At 36.3% G+C, this 24,658-nt stretch overlaps 1 protein-coding gene across 9 annotated transcripts in view; it reads right to left on the bottom strand.

Annotated features, from left to right (window-relative positions):
- The window catches only part of LOC105487544 (phosphodiesterase 10A), a 661,304-nt gene that overhangs the window by 215,439 nt on the left and 421,207 nt on the right, over positions 1-24,658 (bottom strand). Inside the window, exon 1 of one of the 9 annotated variants that reach the window (XM_024794661.2) lies at positions 19,418-19,520. The exons of 7 other annotated variants lie outside the window; for them this stretch is intronic. The gene's annotated coding sequence lies outside the window, so the exon portion shown is untranslated. Of the gene's footprint in view, positions 1-18,096; positions 18,863-19,417; positions 19,521-24,658 lie in introns of those variants that run through there. One more of the 9 variants, XM_071096236.1, reaches the window with a different exon arrangement.

The raw sequence follows: 24,658 nt of genomic DNA, 5'->3' as shown, positions 1-24,658 counted from the left end.
AACTGAGGGGTAATTCTGAGGACCCTAAACACAGAGACTATCATCAATTGAATTAATTAATTAGTAATTCTTTGTCTTGTATGATTTCACAGAAGACTAAGAAGGGAGTGGTATAGGTTTGTTTGCTGAAAACTGCCCAGTTCACAAGATCACAGACGGACCCACCAGGAATCCCAAATCCTACAGCAAGTGCCCGAGCAAAAAACCCCTCCTCTCACAGCCTGCTGTACCTACTTAAATTCCCATTCCTGCCCAAGCCTAGATGAGATTTTCTTTCTCTTACTTCTATCTTCACTTTTCTTTTTTCATCTAAATCGTTTAAATATGTAATATGTCACCCTTTACATAAAACTTCATGAACATAACCATTTATATAGCAGTTCTTTCTAACCACTTACTGATTAAGGGATAGATAGGCTCTAAATTTCTTTTTTTTTTTTTTTTTGCATGGTTCGGGGGAGCTTTTTTTTTAAGGGCAAAGTCATTTATATGGAATGAATGGAGGTTAGCCAGGTGACAGATGTAAACAATTTTCACTATCATTAAAATAACTTTAAAGTTTTGATAGAAACAAAGAGATATTTCTTTAGATTTTGGTTAACTCCACAGACTAGTATCGATACCATTTTTAACCAAGAAGGAAAAACAGGAAGCAAACTAAAAACAAATGCCTTATAATAATTATCCTTGTCCCCAGATATGTCACCTAAAATAATTTCTTTCCATCCAAATACACTCCACTGAAAGAGAATTGGCCTATGACCTAGAAAGCAGTTATCTAATGAACCTTGGTTTAATATACTGCCAGTGTTCTGACCTACATAATTGATTACCTATTTCACGTGAATCAACAGCCTAAGGGGTGCCTTAGCTGCAGAGAAGGTATTGTTTCCCACATTCGTAATTTGCATTTGTCAGAAATAAATTTCATACTGCTGTATTTCTAAACCAAAGTGAAATTAATTACTTGCTTTCTCTCCTAAGGACATAAATGAAAGTTTCTTTGAACTGAGAAAGTCAGCTACAAACTTGAGCTGCTCAAAGTGATAACATACGGATGAAAAATATGTTTTGATAGAACTATTAGGAGTAAGCTTAAACCCACCAAAATTCACCCTTTCTGTGACTCAGAAAACCCAATCTCCACAGTGAAGTCTCAAATGAAGACAGGACATTCAGGCACAGGTTAGGTCATATAAAGGATTCAGTGCTCCCATCCCTTCAGCAGAAATATAGTTCCAGATCTACAGTAACGCAGTGGGGGACTGGGGTTCTGAGTCAAATGCTCAAATATAGGCTATTTTCCTTAAGAAAGTCACTTAAATGTCTTGAGCAATACCTCATAAGCATAGGCAACCAGAGTAAACATGGACAAACGGAATCACATCAAGTTAAAAAGCTTCTGCCCAGTGAAGGATACAATCAACAAAGTGAAGGGACAACCCATGGAATGGGAGAAAACATTCGCAAACTGTCACTCTGAGAAGGGATGAATACCCAGAATTTATGAAGGGCTCAAACAACTCTACAGGAAAACATTCTAATAATCCAATCAAACAATGGCCAAAAGATTTGAATAGACATTTCTCAAAAGAACACATACAAATGGCAAACAGGCATATGAAAAGATGCTCAAAATTACTGATCATCAGAGAAATGTAAATCAAAACTACCATGAGATATCATCTCACCCCAGTTTAAAATGACTTATATTCGGCCGGGTGTGGTGGCTCACACCTGTAATTCCAGCACTTTGGAAGGATGAGGCAGGTGGATCATGAGGTCAGGAGTACGAGACTAGCCTGACCAACGTGGAGAAACCCCGTCTCTACTAAACTACAAAAAACTACCAGGGCGTGGTGGCGCACGCCTGTAGTCCCAGCTACTCGGGGGAGACTGAGGAAGAGGAATTGCTTAAACCCAGGAGGTGGAAGTTGCAGTGAGCCGAGATCACGCCACTGCACTCCAGCCTGGGGGACAGAGTGAGACTCCGTCTCAAAAACAAAAAAAAAAAAAACAAAAACAAACAAACAAACAAAAAAAGACTTATATTCGAAAGACAAGCAATAGCAAATGCCGGCGAGGATGTGGAGAAAAGGGAACCTTTGTACACTGTAGTGTGAATGTAAATTAGTACAACCACTATGGAGAACAGTCTGGAGGTCTCCCAAAAAACTAAAAATTGAGGCACTATATCTTCCAGCGATTCCACTGTTGGGTATATACCCAAAAGAAAAGAAATCAGTATATCAAAGAGATATGTGAACTCTTATGTTTGTTGCAGCATGGTTTACAAGAATAGCAAAGATTTGGAAGCAACCTAAGTATCCATCAACAGACGAATGGATAAAGAAAATGTGGTAAATATACACAACGGAGTACTATTCAGCCATAAAAAGGAAGGAGATCCTGTCTTTTGCAACAACATGGATGGAAGTAGAGATCGTTATGTTGAGTAAAATAAGCCAGGCACAGAAAGACAAACATCGCATGTTCTCATTTATTCGTGGGATCTAAAAATTTAAATAATTGAACTCATGGACATAGTGAGTAAAAGGATGATTACCAGAGAGGTTAGGAAGGGTAGTATGGGGCTGGGAGGAGGTGGGGATGGTTAATGGGCACCAAAAAAAATGAACAAGTGAATAAGAACTACTGTTTGATGCCACAATAGGGTGACTATAGTCAATAATAACTTACCTGTACATTTTAAAATAAAGAATGTAATTGGAGTATTTGTAACTCAAAGGATAAAAGCTTTCATGGATGGATACCCCATTCTCCATGACGTGCTTATTTCACATTGCATGCCGGTATCAAAATATATCATGGACCTCATACCTATATATACCTACTATGTACCCAAAAAATTAGAAAAAATAATTTTAAAAAAAGGAAGTCACTTAACCCTGTAAGTCTCACTGTCCTCATAAACAAAAGATGGGCCCAGTAACAGTACCTCCTCCATAGGGTTATAACCCATGCAAACATCTGAGCACATACTAAGTGACTGGTGACAGTCAATTCAATAACATCTATCTTCATCAAAACAGTAGCACCATTATATCAAGAAATATTATCAGATTAAGATTGTGAGACAAATGCCTTCCTGTTAGAAAAGACCATGCTACTCTGTTTTAGATACAGTGATAATAAAATCTCTATTTACCTATATTTAAGAATATTTCATCTAGGTGTGTCTCAGAATAATTAATGGTTTAGATCCATCCATGATGCTTATATTGAGAAGTATCAAATCCAAAAACTGTCTAGCTAGCCATCATATTAACTGGAATGCGTACCCAAACTCTAACCTCAAAGACACCGAGACAGCCTAATGTGAGAGCTTCCAGGCAGAACCCACAGACACGGGTGCCCAAGGCTGGATCCAGCCATTTTGCTACAGGGAACAAGCAAGAAGAAAGTGAAGTCAAAGACAAGTACAGTTGACATTTGAACAACAGAGGTTTGAATTGCACTGGTCCTATCCGCCGATTTTTTCAATAATTATACTGGGAAAAATTTTGGAGATTTTCAACAATTTGAAAAAAACTTGCAGATGAACTGCATAGCCTAGAAATACTGAAAATGTTAAGAAAAAATAGGTATGTCATAAATGCATGAAATATATGTAGAGACGATATGTGTTAATAAACTTATGTTACTGATAAGGCTTTTCTGTCAACATTCAGCCATTTGTAGTTAAGTTTTTAGGGAGTGAAAAGTTATATGCAGGACTGAGCTGGGGCATCAGTACCTCTAATCCCTGCATTGTTCAAGGGCCAAGTGCATTAAACAACACTCTACAGAGTGCTGGCGGTTGAGACCAGCTTAAGGGAAATATTCAAGCTTGAGAGATGAGCATGCATGAAATAGTCAATGAATCAAAACAGGGGTAAAAACAGGAAAAGAATAAGGGGCCAAGGGTTTGGTGAAAGTCATGTAAGGAAGTCCAAGGATTCTGCCTTGAAGACAGCTGGGAGGGACACAGTTCCCTTCTTTGTATTGTGACATAGTTCAAATGGTTCTTGAGATGTGCTAGCTAATTTGGATTAAAGGGAACAACAGTCACAAACTTTGAAGGTAACAGACATGTTATTACATTATATGATAACATTAACCAAATGACAAAGACCCAGCTCTGTCACCTGAAAGGGAAAGTGAATTCTCAAGTGCTGGACAATAACCATGAAATACAAATAAGCCTAATGCTAAGTAAATTCTGCACCTCAGCCACAATGCACGCAATCAGCCTGTGGACAAACATACCAGCTACGATAGGTCAAGTAGAACCTTGCCTGGGAGTCTAGAATCACTTTCCACATTTAAAATAAGAATTAAAAATCTATGACTGTCTACTGAGATTTTCAGTGAAGCCTTGATAAATCTTAAAGAAAAAAAAAAAATTCTGAGCCAGGTGCAGTGGCTCATGCCTGCAATCTCAGCACTTTGGGAGGCTGAGGTGGGTTGATCACCTGAGGTCAGGAGTTCGAGACCAGCCTGGCCAACATGGCAAAACCCTGTCTCTACTAAAAATATAAAAATTAGCCAGGCATGGTGGCATCGGCCTGTCATTCCAGCTACTTGGGAGGCTGAGGCAGGAGAATTGCTTCAACCCAGGAGGTGGAGGTTGCAGTGACTCGAGATCATACCATTGCACTCCAGCCTGAGTGACAGAGCAAAACTCCATGTCGAAAAACATATATATATATATATATATGTCTGATAAATACTCCCACAGAAATAAACCTTACAGTATCCACTGTTTTAAGAGAGATTAAAATACGTTAAAGAAGAAAGACAAGAAAATGCGTTTCTGGTAGTATAATTTAATCTTGTGGAAAAGGAAACAAAAAATGGAGAAAAGAGAGACCAAAGAAAGAGACTTATATACAGATTCATAATTAATAACCTTCACAATCACAGTTTCAACTGGGATTTGAAGAAAGCAAGAAGAATAACAACCATAATTTCTTATGGCCATTTAGTAAAATATTGTTTAAAATGAACATTATCATTTATTTAAAGACTTCAAAAATTATACCCTAAAAGTGAATGTCATATGTTAGGCATTCTATAAACTATTCCTTTCCACTTATCAAAATATGTTTTTTGAAAATCATGATATTCATATACAGAATTGAAACAAAGAAAAATCAAAGAATATATAGGCTTTCTCAAAATAAGCTGTCATATTTTTTCTTTCTTTGCTAGCAAATATACCTTCTTAAAAATGTTTGATTATCAATTCACCCAAAATGCTTTTTTTAGACTTCCTCTATACAAGGACACTACTATTTATATTTCCCCAATGCAATGTAATTCATTTAAAAATACTGTGAAGTCTGACTATGAGTCAGGCATTATATTGTGTTTTAGGATGAATAAGGGAACTCAAAAAATGAAGACAAATAAAGATGAATAGTTAGATGGATAACCATGCTGCAAGGTCGATAAGGGTACAATTAACACAAACATGAAGTATAGCTGACTTGATTAATTCTAAGTGTTGAGATTCTTTTTACTCAGTAATTGTTTACTGAGTGCCTACTATGAATCAGGCATATCTTGATATGCAATATATAACAAACAATATGCCTAACCTATGGAGTTTTGAAATTATCTTTAATACTCGCTAAGCCTAGCCAACAGAAACTGGTGACAAATTATAGATAATGAAGCAGTAGAATATGTCAAAGGTGACTCCAAAGTTTCTAGCTTAGGTAAGTGACCAGGCAGCGATGCTAGAACACGATTGAAAATATAGAGGGTTGTGAAGGATTCATGGAAAAGAAAATTGTTTTGGTTTGGGATCTGCTTAAATGTAGCTGCCCATAGGATGGCTATATGGTTATTTCTAATAAGAAGTAGGAAATAAACATGTGTGGCTGAAAAGAAGAAAATAGGGGCTAAGAGGGATATACGTGGAAGTCATCCATTTTCATAACAGCTGAAGATTTAAAAATAGATTAGATTTCCCAGGAATACTGAATTGTATCTTATGTGGCAAAGAAAAAGTGAATTCTCATCTTTGTCCTATATTATTGGTTTAAATCATAAAAGAAAATTATATACTGTCTCATTAGAAATATTTTTAAGTCATTCTAGAACAATTTGAAACATATATGAGAATTTTTTGCAACAAGATTATACAGTAAGCCCATTAATAAATCCCTTCTTTATTCAAATCATCAAGATTCAAAACCACCAATATAGTATCGTACAGGATAACCTTTTGTGGTAGGCAGAATTCGAAGACAGTCCCCAATATGGTTTGACTCTGTGTCCCCACCCAAATCTCATCTTGAATTGTAGCTCCCATAATTCCCACGTGTTGCAGGAGGGACCCGGTGGGAGACAACTGAATCTTGGGGCCAGTTTCCCCAATACTGTTCTTGTGATAGGGACTATGTCTTACAAGATGTGATAGTTTTATAAGGGATTTCTGCTTTCACTTCTCATTCATTCTCTCTTGCCACCACCATGTAAGAAGTGCCTTTCACCTTCTACTACGATTGTGAGGCCTCCCTAGACGTGTGAAACTGTGAGTCCGTTAAGCCTCTTTTTCTTCCCAGTCTCATGTATGTCTTTATCAGCAGCATGAAAACGAACTAATACAGTCCCACTCTGCATGATCTCCAGGACTGTGAGGATGTATTTTGCTTCCACAATAGGACATGTTATGCTGCAGGTTGGTCCTAAAATAGGAAGATTATCCAACTGGGCCTGGCCTAACTACATGAGTCCTTTAAGAGTAGACAGCTTTCTCCTGTTGGTGGCAGAAGTTCATGATTCAAAGCACAAGAAGGATTTGAAGAGTCATCGCTTGGTTGAAGATGGAGAGCCATATGCTAAGAAATGCAGCCAACACCTAGGAGCTAAAGAGACCTCAAGCTGACAGCCAGTAAGAAAATGGGACCTTCAGTCCTACAACCACAAGGAACTAAATTCTGCCAATGACAAGAATCAGTTTGGGAGTGGAGCTTTCCCCAGAGCCTCCAGATGAGAAGTAAGCAAGGCCAACACCTTTATTTCAGTCTTGTGACATTCTGAGCAAATAAAATAGTTACACAGGATCTACAGAACTGTGAGCCAATAAATGGGTGGTGTTTTAAGTCACTAAATTTGTGGTAATTTGTTATGAGACAACAGAAAACTAATAAACCTTTACAAACTGAATTACTTTTGTTATTAATCCAGTTAAGTAAAAAGAAACATATTTTCCAAACTATGTCACCCTTAACCAGTTAAGCAAAAACAATAACTGCTGACAGTTGTCAAGTTGTAAACAATACTTTGTTTAGTGTAAGCACAAACCCAGGGGAGAATATCTATGCTTTTGTAAATCTCATGTTGAATTGTGGCCCCAAGTGTTAGAGGTGGGGCCTGGTGAGAGGTGACTGGATTACAGGGATGGTGTCTAATGGGTTAGCACCATCCCCTAGTGCTGTCTTGTGATAGAGTTCTCATGAGATCCGGTTGTTTAAAAGTGTGTAGCTGGCTCACGCCTGTAACCCCAGCACTCTGGGAGGCCGAGGCAGACGGATCACGAGGTCAGGAGATGGAGACCATTCTGGCTAACATGGTGAAACCCTGTCTCTACTAAAAATACAAAAAATTAGCCAGGCATGGTGGCACACACCTGTAGTCCCAGCTACTCAGGAGGCTGAGGCAGAAGAATCACTTGAACCCAGGCGGCGGAGGTTTCAGTTAGCTGAGATCACGCGACTGCACTCCAGCCTGGGTGACAAGGCAAGACTCCATCTCAAAAAATAAAAAAATAAAAATAAATGTGTAGCAAAGCGTCTAGCAGTACCTCCTTCGCTCTTTCTCCTGCTGCCATGTGAAGACATGTGAAGACGCAGGAAGCCATGCTTCCTATGCAGCCTCCAGAACAGTGAGTCAATTAAACCTCTTTTCTTCATAAATGACCCAGTCTCAGGTAGTTCTTTACAGCAGTGTGGGAACAGACTAATACAATAAGCATACAGTTCAATGCAAAACTTGATTAAAATCATGTAAGCCAAAAGAATCACAAATACACCATGAGAAAAGGGAAATAATAACAAAAACATAACATTTGTTGCTATAGAAGGGTTGCATAACATTTTTTTCTGGCCTAACAAATTAATGTGTTTCAAGTGTTTTAAGATGTAAGTCTTAACTGTAAACTGAAATTACTACAATTGTTGCAGATTGTCAACATTCACTTATTAGTTTATTCAAAAAAAACTACATCATACTTTTTAAAAATCTAAAGAACTACAGAGTTATCAAATTTTAGCATTTTTTTAATAGTTGCCAAATTGTAACCATTATTTATCAAATTCTGGTAGAGAAATAAGATAAAGTTTTTTTAAATCATTAAATTTGAATTTAAGAAAATAAATGTTGGCCAGGTGTGGTAGCTCATGCCTATAATCCTAATACTTAGGGAGGCCGAGGCAGGAGGATCACTTGAGCACAGGAGTTCAAGATCCATCTGTGCAACACAGCAAGAAATGAAAATAAAAGAAAGTACACCTGTGGTTCCAGCTACTCAGGAGGCTGAAGTGGGAGGATCACTTGAGTCCGGGAGGTCGAGGCTACAGTAAGTCATGATCATGCCACTTCACTCCAGCCTGGGTGACAGAGTGAGACCCTGTCTCAAAAATAATAATAATAATAATAATAATAATAATAAACAACTAATATTTCTGGGCAAAAAAAAAGAGTTCTAATAAAAGTTAACCAAGTCAGTCCTTGACAAGTATATTAGAGAAGTGTATTTGAGAAAAAATACTAAAAGCGCATTTACATTGCTATATAAACTGATATTTACAATGTCTCTTAGAACAGAGAGAGAAAAAGAGATTCATATTACCATGGAGGGAAAAACTATGTGCAACTCTTCTTTCAGTAAGTTAAATGAAAAATAAAAGCCCTGTTTTTGATTTCCAGAAGGATCATTTTTAAAAATCTAAAACCTATCATACATGAAAACAGTACATTCAAGACTACAATTTTGAAAAAATATTTATTTGCCCTCTGTCTCCAAAGTTTGACCTTCTCTGTTGTTCAACAAGTTCAACAAGTCTTCATCCAAATAACTGAAAGCTTTGAGCCTATCTGCAAATACATACAACTCACTGTCCCTCTGTTCTGTAGGACGCCTATACATTTTAGTACCTTCCCTGTTTGCAGGAACAGAGCAAGTAAACTCAGTAGAAAATCAAAAGAGAAACTGATAGGTCCATTTAGGAAAAGTAAGATTAAAATGTCTGTGACTTGCAATGCTGAAAGGGCTTTTAATACTTATGAATAATAAGATCTTAATTCCTCTAAAACATTATGCTGATAACTGATTAATGAAATTAGGTCAATAATCACCAATATCAACTCACAGAAGATTCACCATATTAACTTCAAGTCTATATTTAATCTCCCCAAATCCCTCCCCCAACATATAAAGTTTTATGAAGTATTAAGATTAGATTTTACAAATCATGTATAGAGTCATTTCCATTACTTTTCAATGCTTCTGTATAGTGTTTCAAAATTCCAATGTTAGAAATTTAAATGATTTAAATATTATAATGTAATTTAATTATATTCAGATAAAAAGACTGCCAAAAAATCTATTTCTTAATCTAACTGCATTTAAAAAAAAAATAAAAAGCACAGACACGATCTCTCTCTTTAAGGCTACTGTCTGGAAAAGCAACTATTACCTCTCGAAAGCATCTTCCTTGGGAGCAGAACTAAATGACTAGACCAGCATGACCATCATTAGTTTACTAGATATACTATATACTATATCTATGTACTATTTTAATAATTAAGACAATTATAATGTTAAAATAGTTCAAAAGATATGTCAAATTTATATTTAAAGGGTATAATTCATATTATGTATAAAATAGAATACAGCCTGTTATTAAATCTATATACCTGAAGAAAAGTAATGAATTAGACTTATGTCAACACAAAAGGTCTCAATTTTCCAACTATTTTACATGAAAACACAGACACTAATATTAGCTCTTCAAGATAATTTTCAGGCCGGGCGTGGTGGCTCAAGCCTGTAATCCCAGCACTTTGGGAGGCCGAGACGGGTGGATCACGAGGTCAGGAGATCGAGACCATCCTGGCTAACACGGTGAAACCCCATCTCTACTAAAAAATACAAAAAACTAGCCGGGCGAGGTGGCGGGCGCCTGTAGTCCCAGCTACTCAGGAGGCTGAGGCAGGAGAATGGCGTAAACCCAGGAGGTGGAGCGTGCAGTGAGCTGAGATCCGGCCACTGCACCCCAGCCTGGGCGACAGAGCAAGACTCCGTCTCAAAAAAAAAAAAAAAAAAAAAAAAAGATAATTTTCAGATGGATATTTAAACTACAACTTAAGACAAAGATGAAAAAATCTAGAAAATATCAAAAGAAAGTCTTAACCATTAAAAACAGCAACTAACAATTCTTCAAGACATATTTGATTTTTTTTTTGTTTAGCATCTACAGTCCCTAGTTTTACCACTTTCTTCTCACCTATGCCACAATCTGAATCACAATTCTGTTTTCCAAGTTTCCTTGACACTGCACTGCTCCACTACTGCCCTGTACTGACCATGTTATAGTAGGTTAGCAGGGAGATGGTCCTCTTATCTACTAGACCTAAAGATCCTTGAGGACAGGAGAATTGTCACAGTCAGATCCCACCTGGCCTGGCATGTAGTAAAGTTTAAATCGTAAGTTCTCAGCTGGGAGAAGCTTTAGTCCCCCAAGAGACATCTGGCAATGTCTGCTGACATCACGGGTTTTGGCTGTCATAAGAGGAAGGGGGTACCACTGACACCTAGTGACATCTAGTGGGTAGAAGCCAGTGAGACTGCCCAATATCCTATGGTGCACAGGAAAGCCTCCTACAACAAATAATTATCCACAGAAAGCATCAACAGTGCTCATGTTGAGAAACCCTGTTTTCAACAAGTGTATGCTCATATAATGTGGACTTTATGAAGACAACAAAACTGTATAAAATACTGCAATCGGAATAATTTCAGTACTTATTATAAAAGTATGGCACATAAATTAAATATCCCACAATCAAATATAGAGGAGAAAAAGAAAGGAGAGGGGAGGGGAAGGGAGGGGAGGGGGAGGGGGAGGGGGAGGGGAAAAAGAAAAAAAGAGGAAGAGAAAGAGGGAGGGAGGGAGGGAGGAAGGAAGGAAGGATTGATTTAGTAATGATATAAAAATGTCATTATGCTATTGCATTGTAGATAAACTTCAGCTATTTGCTTCTAATTCCCAATATATGGAAACCAGAGGCACAAGAAAGTATCATGTTTAGCACTGACAAAGAAACTAAGTATAGACATCATTTCTTGGTACTGCCCCTAAAAGCTGAATGTTTCTTAAGTGATACAGCCTTTCTCACCTATTTATCTAACATATAAAATAAAAATTATACCTCTAACTCATGGCTTTCATGAGATTTAAACATAATATATGCAAAGGACATAAACCATGGCTCAAAAATGGTAGATACCGCCACGCACGGTGGCTCACGCCTGTAATCCCAGCACTTTGGGAAGCCGAAGTGGGTGGATCATGAGGTCAGGGGTTTGAGATCAGCCTGACCAACATGGTGAAACCCCATCTCTACTAAAAATACAAAAATTAGCTGGGTGTGGTGCCATGCATTTGTAAACCCAGATACTCAGGAGGCTGAGTGAGGCAGGAGAATCACTTAAACCTGGGAAGTAGAGGTTGCAGTGAACCGAGATCACGCCACTGCACTCCAGCCTGGGCGATAGAGTGACACTATGTATTTTAAAAAAAAAAAAAATCCTCCTGGCCCTTCTTAAGTCCATTGGTGGCTTTCAAATGAAATGCTGAGTCCCATAGGGTTACTGATGATCAAGACATATCTTGAATCTAATGCTACAATATACTGATAGGTTAGTATAAACTCTCTGGTACAAAACATTGCACAGAGGAAATACTTTGGACAGAACTAACGATGTTTTTTTAAATAAAGAAATGTTGCACCTCTTGAATAATCTATGGAATGCTTGCATGGGAGGATTATAGTAATTCTCACTCCAATACATTCAAGCTTAAGAGAATAAGTAGAAATCAACTCAGGTCACTTTCAAAAAGCATTTAGAATAACCAAAAAAAAAAAATGACAATGCAGAGAGTTCAAAGGGCCTATCCTTCCACAAAAACACCAAAAACCAAGCTAAAACTGTCAAAATCAACTTTGTCAGAACTCCGGAAAACAGTCCAATGTTTACAGCAACCAGGCAAATACTGAATACAGAAATAGGCAACTTAAAAACAGTAAAAGACCTTTGCAGCATTTAATCTACCTTTGCCCCACTCCAACCCCCTGGGTCAGCAGAAATCTTGAAGATGGCAGTCCACATTCCCAGCATGGGAACTTGATCTCTAATTTCACAGGGAAGAGAGCAGATCTTGTTCTCAAAGAGTCTGGTTTTCTATTTTGATCTGTCTGACATTAAGTATATGACTTTACTTCACCTAACTCAGAACTCTCTCAGAAAGAAGGGTGGCTACATGGAAAGTAATCCTGATAACATTTCACCTGAGGGCAAAAGACTGCAGCTAAAGCCAACAACAGACATACTGAAACACTGGAAAGAAAAGCTTGGAAGAGATATTCTTTGAGGGGAAGTAAGGCATTGAAAGCTCTGGCATATACAAGAGAATTTAGAAAGCCAAATGCATGCCTGGGGAAGGATACATGCTCAAGGAAGACCTGAGAAAATACTAAATCCTCAAATTCTTACCTCTGGCTGATGTCTAGCCTCAGTGAGAGAACAGGAAGTGGAGGCTAAGGCAGAGCTGTGAAAAGCTTAGCTAAGCACTGAAGGACTTTGCTAACTCAGAGCCAATATGCAGAGATGGACAGATTTTATTTTTATTCCTTCCTTTTATGGCTTTAAATATTCAATAAAATCTCTATCAACACACCAACTAAACAAATTTAAAATAACAGAGAGTTCTGATACCACACAGAACAAAGAATGCAATTAAGTAGTTTAAAACAGACACCAAAAATAGATTACTCACTAAACAATTAAACAACTACAACCCACAGTAAGAAACAAAAATAATAAAGAGAAAGAAAATTTGTTTTACAGAGCTATAATATTCAAAATGTCAAGTTTGCAACAAAAATCTATGAAGCATGCAAAGAAGATGGTATAGGCAATTCACCCACACACATAAAATGAACAGAAAGTGTCCTGGAAGAAGCACATTTGGAACATACTAAATACTTCAATCAGTTGTCTTAAGTATACTCATAGAGTTAAAGGAAATCATGGACAAGGAATTAAAGGAAACCAAAAGATTATTGTCTCAAAATTTGGGAATATCAATAAAGACACAGAAATCATAAAAGTAATCAAACAGAAATTCTGGTGCTGAACAGAACAATAATTTATCTAAAAACCTCACTAGACAGTTTCAGCAGCAGATACGCACAGGCAGAAGACTCACTTCAGCATTTCTTACAAGACAGGTCTACTGGTGACATATCCTTCACCTTTGATCTTGAAGGTAAGTACACTGAAACTATCCAGATGGACAAGCAGAAAGTAAATACTGTGAATCTATACAGATGGACAAGCAGAAGGAAAAAAGAACGAAGAAAAATTAACAAGGCCTAAGAGAATCATTGCATATAACTCAACTATATGTTTCTATAGAAGATCCAATTTAGATACTAAGACAAAAACAGGTAATAGGTTGAAATTGAGAGGATGAAAAAAGATATCTCAGACATATCATAACCAAAAAAGTGGTACATGTCTTAACTAGTGCAAAAGAACTGTGGGATACCATCGAGCCTACCAAATATGTATAGCAGGAGTTTCTAGAAGGAGAAGAAAAAGAGAAAGGGGTAGAGAGATTATTTGAAAAAACAATAGTCAAAGAGTGCTAACTTTGATAAAGGACATTAATCTAAACATCCTAGAAGCTTCATGAGCTCCAAGGAGGATAAATGCAAAGAGATCACCAACAAAACATGTTATAATCAAACTGCTGAAATACAAAGACAAAAACAGAACCTTGCAGGCAGCAAGAGAGAAGCAACTCACCACATAAAAGGGTGCCTCAATGAAATTATTATTAACAGCTGATTTCTCAGGAGAAATTATGCAGGCCAAAGGCAATAGAATGACATTTTTAAAGCATTCAAAGCAAACATAAATGCCAACCAAGAATTCTATATACAACAAAACTACCCTTTAAAATATAGGTAGAAATTAAGAAATTTACAGATAAACAAACAGTGAGGGAGTTTGTCACCAACTGACCTGTCCTACAAGAAATGCTAAAGTGAGTTCCTCATGTAGAAAAGAAAGGACCACAGTAAGTCAAGGCAATATTAAGAAATAAAGAACACTGATTAAAAAACAACTACATGGGCAAATACAAATGCCAGTATTACTGTATTTTGTTTGTAACTCCTCTTTTTATCCTTATGTGATCTACAAACCAAATGCTTACAACAAAAATTAAGAGTCTCTGTTACTGAGCACAGATGTAAAAATATAATTTATAGCCACAAAATAAAAGAGAAGGAACAAAGTTGTATAGAACAGAGTTTCTGTATACAGATGTTCCTCCACTTATAACGGGGTTACATGTCAATAAACACATTTTAAGTTGAAAATATCATAAATTGGAAGTATGTTTTCAATTTAAAAAATGTTCAATTTACAATGTGTTTATCCAAACATAGGCCCATCTTAAGTCAAGAAGCATTCTGAATGTGTATCACTTTTGCACTGCTATAAAAGAATAAACATAATCAGTAAAACCACTGTGACTCAGGGACTATTTGTACTATTAATGCTAAGTCGATATTAATTCAAAATAATTTGTTGTAAGTTTAATGGGTCAATTGTAAACTCCAGAATACTCATTTTATAAAAACCTAAAAGGAAATGAGAAACTAACAAAAACAATATGCTCAAAACAAAACAAAACAAAAACCACATACACACACACACACAAAGGCATACAGAGGAAATGGAGAACAAAAAAACATAAACATATAAAACAAAACAAAATGGCAGGGGTAACTCCATACTTACTGATTATTTCAAATGTAAATAGATTAAAATCTCCAATTAAAAAACAAAAAATTGGCAGAATGGGTTTTTAAAAAATAACTCAACTATATGTTGTCTATAAAAGATCCAATTTAGATACAAAGACGAAAATAGGTAATAGGCTGAAAGTGGAAGGATGGGAAAAGATATTCCATTCATAAAGTAGTCAAAAGAGAGCTACAAGTCTTAGCTAATGCAATAAGACAAGAATAGAAAACTAAAGGTTTACGGTTAGGGAAGGAATAAAACTGTTCGCAGATTACATGATTGTCTATATGGAAAATTTTTTTAAAAAATCAACAAAAGCTTCTTGGAACTAATAAGCGATTATACAAGATTTTTAGCATATGAGGTTAAATCACAAAAATCAGCATCTTTCCAATATTCCAGGAATGAACAAGTAGATTTTGAAATTAAAAGCACAGTATCACTTGCACTAGCACACAGAAAATGAAATACTTGCATATAAATCTAACAAAATAAATACAAACTCTATAGGAGAAAAACTACAAAACTCTGATGAAAAAAACTCAAACAACTAAATAAGTGGATACATACTCCATGTTCATGGATAGGAAGACTCAATACTGTCAAGATGTCAGTTCTTCCCAACTTGATCTATACACTCAGTGCAATCAAAATAGAAACGCCAGGAAGTTATTTTGCGGTTACTGGAAAACTGATTAAAGTTTATATTGAGAGACAAAAGTCTCACAATAGCAAACACAATATTGTAAGAGAATAATGAAGTTGGAGGACTGATAATACCTGACTTCAAGACATACAATAAAGCTACAATAATCAAAACCATGTGGTTATTAGGGAAATAATGGATACATGGATCAATGGAATGAAACAGCCTATAAACAGACCCAAATAAATACATGAAACTGATCTTTGACAAAGGAGCAAATGCAATACAGTAGAGAAACGATAATCTTTTCAACAAATAGTACAGGAACAGCTGGACAGCCACATGACAAAAAATGAATACAGACAAACACCTTAAACCAGTCACAGAAATTAAATCAAAATGGATCATAGACTTAAATGTAAAACACAAATTGATAAAACCCCTAGAAAATAACATAGGAAAAAATGTGATGACCTTGGGCATGTCATTTACTTTTTAGAAGCAACACAAAGACACGATCCATGAAAGAGAGAATTGATAAGTTGTACTTCAGTAAAATTAAGATCTTCTGCTCTGCAAAAGAAACTGTCAAGAGAATAAAAAGACAAGCCACAGATTTGGAGAAAATAGGTGCAAAACACATATCAGATAAAGACTTACCCAGAATAGACAAAGAACTCTAAAGCTCATTAATAAGAAAACAAACAACCTGATTATTAAAAGAAGTCCAAAACATTAACAGATATGTCATCCAAAAAGATATACAGATGAGCAAATGAAAAGATGCTCTACATTATATGTCATGAGGGAAATGCAAATTCAAGCAACGAGATACCATTACATACCTATTTAAATGGCCAAAATCCAGAACACTGACAACACCAAATGCCAGCAAGAATGTGGAACAACAGGATCTCATTCACTGTTGGTGTGAATGTGAAATGGTACTCTGGAAGATAGTTTGGCAGCTCTGGCAAAGGTCACAGTGTGGGTCAGTGTCTGGAAATGAATGCCAGAAAACATAGGACAGGAAATCTCCAAAATCTCCAAAGCCAGGACAAATCACAAAGTGCCTGATAAGTCATCAGTTGCTGTGTTCTAAAGGCAACCAACAGCTGCTAAAGGGCTTTGTTAGGCATCTCAGTGACATGATCATAATCATATTTTTAAAAAGCAAACTCAACTCTGGTAAGTAAAATATGAAAAAATGAGCAAGTCCAAATCCCTATCCTTACTGTCATACACTATTGGTAAGAGTCTATATTGATACAATCACATTGAAAAATTATTTGGCAGATCTACTGAAAAATCTGAACACATGCATATTCTATGACCCAGAAATTACACCCTTAAAACTGCATACTTACGTCCATCAAAAGCCATATATATTATTACAATATTCAAGGAAGCACTATTTATGATAGCCAAAACATGGAAACTACCAAATATCCATCAACATTAGAACAGATAAATCACTTGGTATATTCACACAATGGAGTATCATACAATAATGAGAATAAACTATTCAGAACTGCATGGAATAATATCAGTGAAGTACACAAACATAATGTTGAACAAAAACCAGACATAAAAGATAAATACTGCATGATTCTATTTATTTAAAGTTGGAAAAATGTCACTATCTGTAAGAAGTCAGAAAAGTGTTACTTTAAGGGGTTAGAAACTGGAAGGGCACACAAGAGGGGCTTTCACTATTATCTCTATTTTTTCAGTCAAGGAAGCCAAAATTACTTACAACTAGTAAGTTGTGGAAATGGCATTCAAATCTATGCCTGATTTTTAAAAATACATAGCCATGGGCTGAAAATGACCTAGAAAAACTGTCAAAGTGTTCTTCAACCAATGTTTATTGTCCTATGCCTTTATGCACACTTACTCCACTGCTAATAGTGCCTTTTCTTCGCTGATAACTTCCCTGTAAACACCTGCTTATTATTTCTACTATGAAACCCATTCCCAATCTCTCCTCATATACTTAACATACTCAGTAATCAGGTGTTTTGTCTCTCTCAATACTTTTTAAAATATATATATATATATTTTATATATATATAATTTATAGAGTGCTTATTAAAATCAGGCATTTTGTTGGTCTTTTCCCAATAAGGATAAAGGGGTTCCAAGATATAAATAATCCAAGGTCACATGTCTAAAAAGCATTAAAACTAGAATCAAAATCAAAACATTCTGAATGCAAATCCAAAGCTCCTTCTATTATGTTTCCATCTTTCAGCTTATCTTATTGCTGATAATCTATTTATCTGCTTTAACCTCAAAATTCTTATTTCTTTGGAAGCTAAGAGTCTCTACTTACCTTTATAACATCTGCCCTAAGCCAAGTGCCCAGCACACAATAGGTACTCAACAGGCATTTTTTAAAAAGAACTAAGTATAGTAGCCCCCACTCATTATCCACGGTTTCACTTTCTTCAGTTTCAGTTAATCACACAGTCAACCACAGTCCAAAATATTAAATGGAAAATTCCAGAAGTAAACAACTCATAATTTTAAATTGTGCACTGCTCTGAGTAGCATGATAAAAATCTCACATGGTACAGCTCAGTCCCAACCAGGACATGAATTATCCCTTTGTCCAGCTTCTCCATGCTATAGACACTCCCCATCCCTCAGTCACTTTGTAGCCATCTTGCTTATCAGATCAACTGTCATGGTATCCCAGTGTCTGTGTTCAAGTCACCCCTATTTTACTTAATAATAACCCCAAAGTGCAAGAGTAGTGATGTCGGCAATTCAGATACATCACAGAGAAGCCATAAAGTAGTTCCTTTAAGTTAAAGGGTGGAAGTTCTTCATTTAATAACAAAAACCAAAGGTATGCTGAGCTTGCTGAGATCTGCAGTAAGAATAAATCTATCCAAGAAATTGTGAAGAAGTAAAGAGAAATTTATGCTAATTTTGCTGTTGAAAATGTTATTGGTGAGAAAATGAAAAAGAAACTATTCTGGAAAGTCACAAAGTTTATACAGCTATGCTTGTTCAACAGAATAGCCATTACTGACAAGTAGCTATTGGAGACTTAAAAAGTTGCTACTCCAAAGTGAGATGTGCTGTGAGTGTAAAATACATACTGGATTTCATAGACAACAGTACAAATGTAAGACTGTAAAATATTTCATTAAATAATTATTTAATAATCAGAAGCTAAAATTCTAATATTCTGGAATAAATTAAGTCCATTTTATTATTAAGTTAATTTCACTTACTTTTTAAAGTGGCTACCAGAATATTTTAACTTACATCTGTCATCTTTATTTCACGTTACATTTCTCTTGAACAGCATTGTTGTAGGGGCCTTTTTTTCTCCTTACTAAAGGACATAATCTAAATTGTCCCTAATTGAGACTATTAAAATGCACAGTGTGAATAGCCCATGTAATTGCCATCATTTGTCCTGGGTTCCACATCAAGAAATGAATTTATTATTCTTTCTTCTTTTGCACGAGTGTTGTAAGACTGTGTCAATGTTCAAAGAACGTATTCCAACCTTTCCAATGTGCTTAACAATTAACCTTGATATCATCATTGTTTAAGTGACTGCTGTGGGTCTGAATGTTTCTGTCTTCCCGAAATTCTTATGTTCAAATTTGTAGTATAATATAATTATTTCTGTTTACCTTCACAGCCTGTGACAGTCTTCCCTCCGTTCAAACTGCTTGTTTCATGTCTCTTTATAGGAAATGTTCCTCTTGTCTTGTTAAACTCATACCCTCTTCTTAAATCTCCTCCCAAAATTTGTTTTTTCAAGCAAGGAAGAATGCTTCACAGGAAACGTTACTCCCTACTCTCATTCCGGTTTACTGTTCCCTGTGTGTAGGCACTATCAATAAATGTTGAAGGAAACTCAGGACTGCATCAAGCTGCATAAACCCACATATGTTCTTTGCTGTTAAGAGAAAAAGAAAAAAAATTGGAAGTGCCAAAAGTGTTTGTTTTCTGGAGAGGAAAAAATTAAGCAGGAAAAACTTTAGAATGTAAGCTACACAAAAATTTTTTACCCGTTCTAACCAATGGAGAGCCAAGAAAAGTTGGGACAGAAACCACAATGTACATTCTTCTCTGGTATGGACTAAATTGTGTTCCTCCAAAATTCATGTGTTGAAGTCCTAACCCCCAGTACCTCAGAACGTGACTCTGTGTGGAGAAGGGATCTTAAAGGAGATGATGAAGTAAAATGAGGTCCACAGGGTGAATCCTTAATCCAATATGACTACTATCCTAAAGGCAGTCCTAGCAAAACTCATGCTCTCCTTTCTGAAAAAAATGTAGACTTAAAATTGTTTAAAAGGCAGAATGAATCTTTTAATAATTGGACAAATATTGTGTCAAAAATAATAAGCATACAAAAACAAAAACCATCAATCCGATCTGATATCTAAAACAAGCAACTGTAGCACTACCGTGTTCCTAATGCTTACATTTAGCTCAAGCCACTAGGAGAAACAATCATAACAAATGGACAGTCCTTGAGTAAGAATTAATACTGGACCAACAGTGATATTTTCTCATATACTTTCAAAACATACACACTTGAATTTTATAATTCACATGATTTTGCTTTGTTAATATCAAGAAAACAGCATATTTTTTATAAGCTATATGGTATTTTCAAAATCAAAACCAATCTTCTCAAACACTACTTAATTTTAAAAGAGGAAATAATTCGATTTTCTTTAATGATAAGCTGGCATCTCAACAAAAAAGGGTCTGCCAGAAAATCAGTGCTATATAAGACATACATCAATTTCTTAAGCATTGATATGAAGTCTTTCTCTGGTCTCTGAAGTAGAAACTACGTCTTATTCATCTTATCCTGAGTGCTAGTAATTACAGTCTATTATTATTAGCAGCATTATGTTCTATAAAGCCCACACAAACACTGAATCAGCAAATACTTGACCAAATCTTGCTCCTAGTGGAAATACAAGGTTAGGTTCCTACAAGCCTTTAGTGACATTTTCATCAACCAATCAGTACATAACCTTACTCTGCACACGCACATGTCCACAAATGACAGTGAAAGCACTGTGAGGATTGGGGTTACAAATCAATTTTAGTGAGTAAGCAAATGAGCAAATACAAAATTCAAAAATAATGAGAATCAACTATACTTTCACACACTAAGCATTCAATATATGTTTCAGAATCAAAGGAACAGACAGATAAAACTATTATCTTACTGAGGTGCTTTCATTACTTCTAGTAATTTCATTATTTTGATCACATCTAAGACACTTATATGACACCGAATCTTCCAGCTGTTTGCGAGCAGAACAGCAACCTGAGTCTCTGGGAACCACATCTGTCCTCTGCCTTGCTTACCTTACAAAACAATTGATTTCATTATTTATTTTACTAGATCTTTGCTGATAAATATGAAAATACTGGAGAAGCACACACCATGCAATTCTCTTGGGAAACCTAGGAATTCAAGTCCCACCAATAGACTAGAACAAGAAATTACACATCACTTAGGCATCATCAATGAGATACTCTAAACATTCCTATGCTTGAGAGTCAGTATCACTGCTATGGATAATGTTATCTTAGTGAGACAGGCCAGAGTTCCTAAGACAGTTCTCTTCACATTTTGTTCTTGGAGAGATAGTTCTCTAATTTGTGACCTTAGCCATTTTAACACATTGTGACACTCTTTGGAAGCATTACACTTCACCTCTTAGGCAAACTGATTTGGCTTTTAAAAAGAAATCCCCATTCATAAGTGTTTAGTACCAGTTGACCTGCTTGTATTTATTTTCTGATAATCCACAGTCATGCTACACTGTTTGAAGCTGTGCTGCAAATACTTCAAAAGTTTCTATTCACTTGTTCACACTATAGCTGTTCCACTTCAGATCATTCGTTACACAGCCCCCAACTTGCTATGCTGCTGTCAAACATCTTGTTCCTCCACTTCAACAGCTGCTAATTCTTTCTTAACATTTAGGAGCCAAATTGTCCCTAGTGACTAAGAAATACTATGAGTAGAAACACAGGCATCTAAGCTGTGCACCCTACTAACATGAACTTACTGCACAGAGCAGTGAAGCACGGAAGAATTGTGTCCGCTTATCTTTACATCAGAGAAAGATTTAAACATGGCACTTCCGCTTTCTTGAACGTTTCATGTATGTATGTCACCTATTACCTGTAAAACTCTAATTTCCTTCCCTAATACTTAATCTTTTCATGAAAGCAAGTTTAGTGCTTGAAGAAAAGTGGCATTATTATTCTGGTCTCTATGGCAGCATTTAATTGAAAACAGAAAATTCTAATTATCAACGATGACTACCAAGGTACTCTTAGTTCTACCATTTACAGAATTTTTGAAATAAGTCACTTAACAAATGAGGAAATATGCCTCAATTTCCTCATTTGGAAAATGGAGATAATAATATCTACACCTCATACATGAAAATTGCTTTAAAAAATTCAGAAAATGGCAGCTCTTATTACCACCTAAGTATTAAAAAATTAGTTTATACCTAGTCAACAAAACATTCATCAAAAAATCCAATATGACATTGTTATAAAGCGGTTTCTGTAAAATACCTTAATTCAAAAATGTCATTTTAACAATTCAGTGGCATTTCTAAACTACTAAAATACTTTCTTTTGCTTCCTTGGTAACAAAAATGTAAACATTAAATAGTCACTCGGCTGGGTGCCGTGGCTCACTCCTGTAACTCCAGCACTTCGGGAAGCCAAGGCTGGAGGCTTGTTTGAGCCTTAGGAGTTTGAGACCAGCCTGAGCAACAAGGTGAAACGCTGGAGGCTGAGGTGGGAGGATCATCTGAGCTCAGGGAGGTTGAGGCTGCAGTGAGCCATGATCGTGCCACTGCACTCCAGCCTGGGCAACAGAATGAGACCCTATCTCAAACAAACAAACAAACAAACAAACAAACAAAAAAGCAGTAATCCTTAGCTTTACTTCCAGTATGTCTCACCGTTCTGTAGAGTGCTAATTGTAATCCACAATTCTCACTGCCAACTTTGTTCAAGTAGCGTTCATGTTAAAATTTCAAGTTTAAATGACAATGCAAAACTGGCTATATTTCACTAATCTGAGCTAATCTCATAATTAATTACGAAAAGTTTTATATATAATACGCTAGGCTATTTAGATTTTCAGGTCTTTCATCCTGATATAGGCACTTTGGTCTACCCTTTTCCACAAGGCAGCCATAAAATTACAGGTTTGTAATTATCTTCATTCTTTAGGACTTCATAAGGAGCCCATAAAACAATTAAATGACATTTTATAGAATAACGTACTGTGCAGACTTTTCACTATGATGACAATTTGGCCGTAGAGCATGTTCATGATGTCTGGATTTTTTTTTTTTTTTTTATCAGTAGAGAGAATGTGTTTGGCATATGCATTAGTAGACTACTACTAGTCTTGAACAGTTCCATCTCATGAATCTAACATTTTTCATATTTCAGTATAAATGCAAATAAGTAATTGAGATAAACAGCTTGTCAGGCATTAAGTGTTACTGAAATGACCCTCGTCTACATTTAGCTTTCCCCCTCCTCATAGATTTATTAAGACAGGGTTCATTGTCCAAATACTGGTGACAGAGTTTAAAAGCTTATATATGAGATATATTGAACTCTGCCTTTCATCAAATTTGCCACACTTACTTTCTCACCAAAAAATGCAAAAATTCAAAGTCTTAGAAGTGGCAACAAACTGATCATGAAATGTTATGTATAAATGAATTAAACGTATTTTTGCTATCAAACATTATTCCTGCCAAACAACTCAGAAATAATACCAAGCCATTTAAACAGACAGGAATCTGGCCTACGGTCAAGAAAAGTAATTAAAAAAAATATCTCAATAGCTGCTTTTTCAAACAAAGAGTCTTTTCCCCTGCTCTGGCACAAAATTCGGGAAAAGAGCCAAGGTGCTACTTCTCGGCCCTTTGACATCAGGGGAAGACTGTGTGCGTCAGCGGGCCCAGTAGGGACCCCTGGCTTATGACAATGTGCCATGTGCTTCTTATCTTATCAGCTTATAGTGCCTGGCACTTCAGCCATTACTGTGTGAACCCTGGAGGAAGGAAGGTGTTTGTAATTGTGAGAGTGTAGGTTAAAGTTAGGAGCTAAGCAGGTTTTAGCAACTTATTAACAAAACAAACCGTCCAACATATGGCATTAATAATAATAAAAGCCTCTGCCTTCAAATTCAAACTTAAGAGAAAGTGAGTTTTTTTAAAGGGGTGTTCTAGCTGCATATGGGAACCACTTCCCCTCCTACATATGCAAATAAATGTCAAAGCTGTAGTTTCAGAACACTGACTCCATTACCTTATTAAAAAAAGAAAAAAAGCAATTTGTTAGAAAATGTATGTGTGCCTTTTATATTAGTTCTACTAAAAACGGTGCTGGGGCAGTGAAATCCCGTCTCTACTAAAAATACAAAAATTAGCTGGGCGTGGTGACGGGCACCTGTAGTCCCAGCTACTTGGGAGGCTGAGGCAGGAGAATGGCATGAACTCAGGAGATGGATCCTGCAGCGAGCCGAGATCGCACTACTGCACTCTAGCCTGGGTGACAGAGCGAGACTCCGTCTCAAAAAAAAAAAAAAAGGGGGGGGGGGCGGTGCTTGGGGATTGGGAATAGGTTAACTGCTTTCAAATGCTGGCCAATATTTGCAGCTCTAAACACAAGGCAGAGGAGAGAGTTCCAGCCACTCAGGCAAGTGGAGCTCAGTCACACCAGTGAATTCAGGATTGAGGGATCCAAAGAGAATCTGCTAAAGACACAAATTGTCTCATAAAAACTATTTCACCTCAAAATTAATCTTCAAAAAACCTATCCTTGACTTAAAAATCATTTTAAAACACCTT

The sequence above is a fragment of the Macaca nemestrina genome, chromosome 5, assembly GCF_043159975.1.
Source record: "Macaca nemestrina isolate mMacNem1 chromosome 5, mMacNem.hap1, whole genome shotgun sequence".
Lineage (NCBI taxonomy): Eukaryota > Metazoa > Chordata > Mammalia > Primates > Cercopithecidae > Macaca > Macaca nemestrina.
Note: the sequence above shows the minus strand (reverse complement) of the source record. Positions and strands in the feature narration are given on the sequence as shown.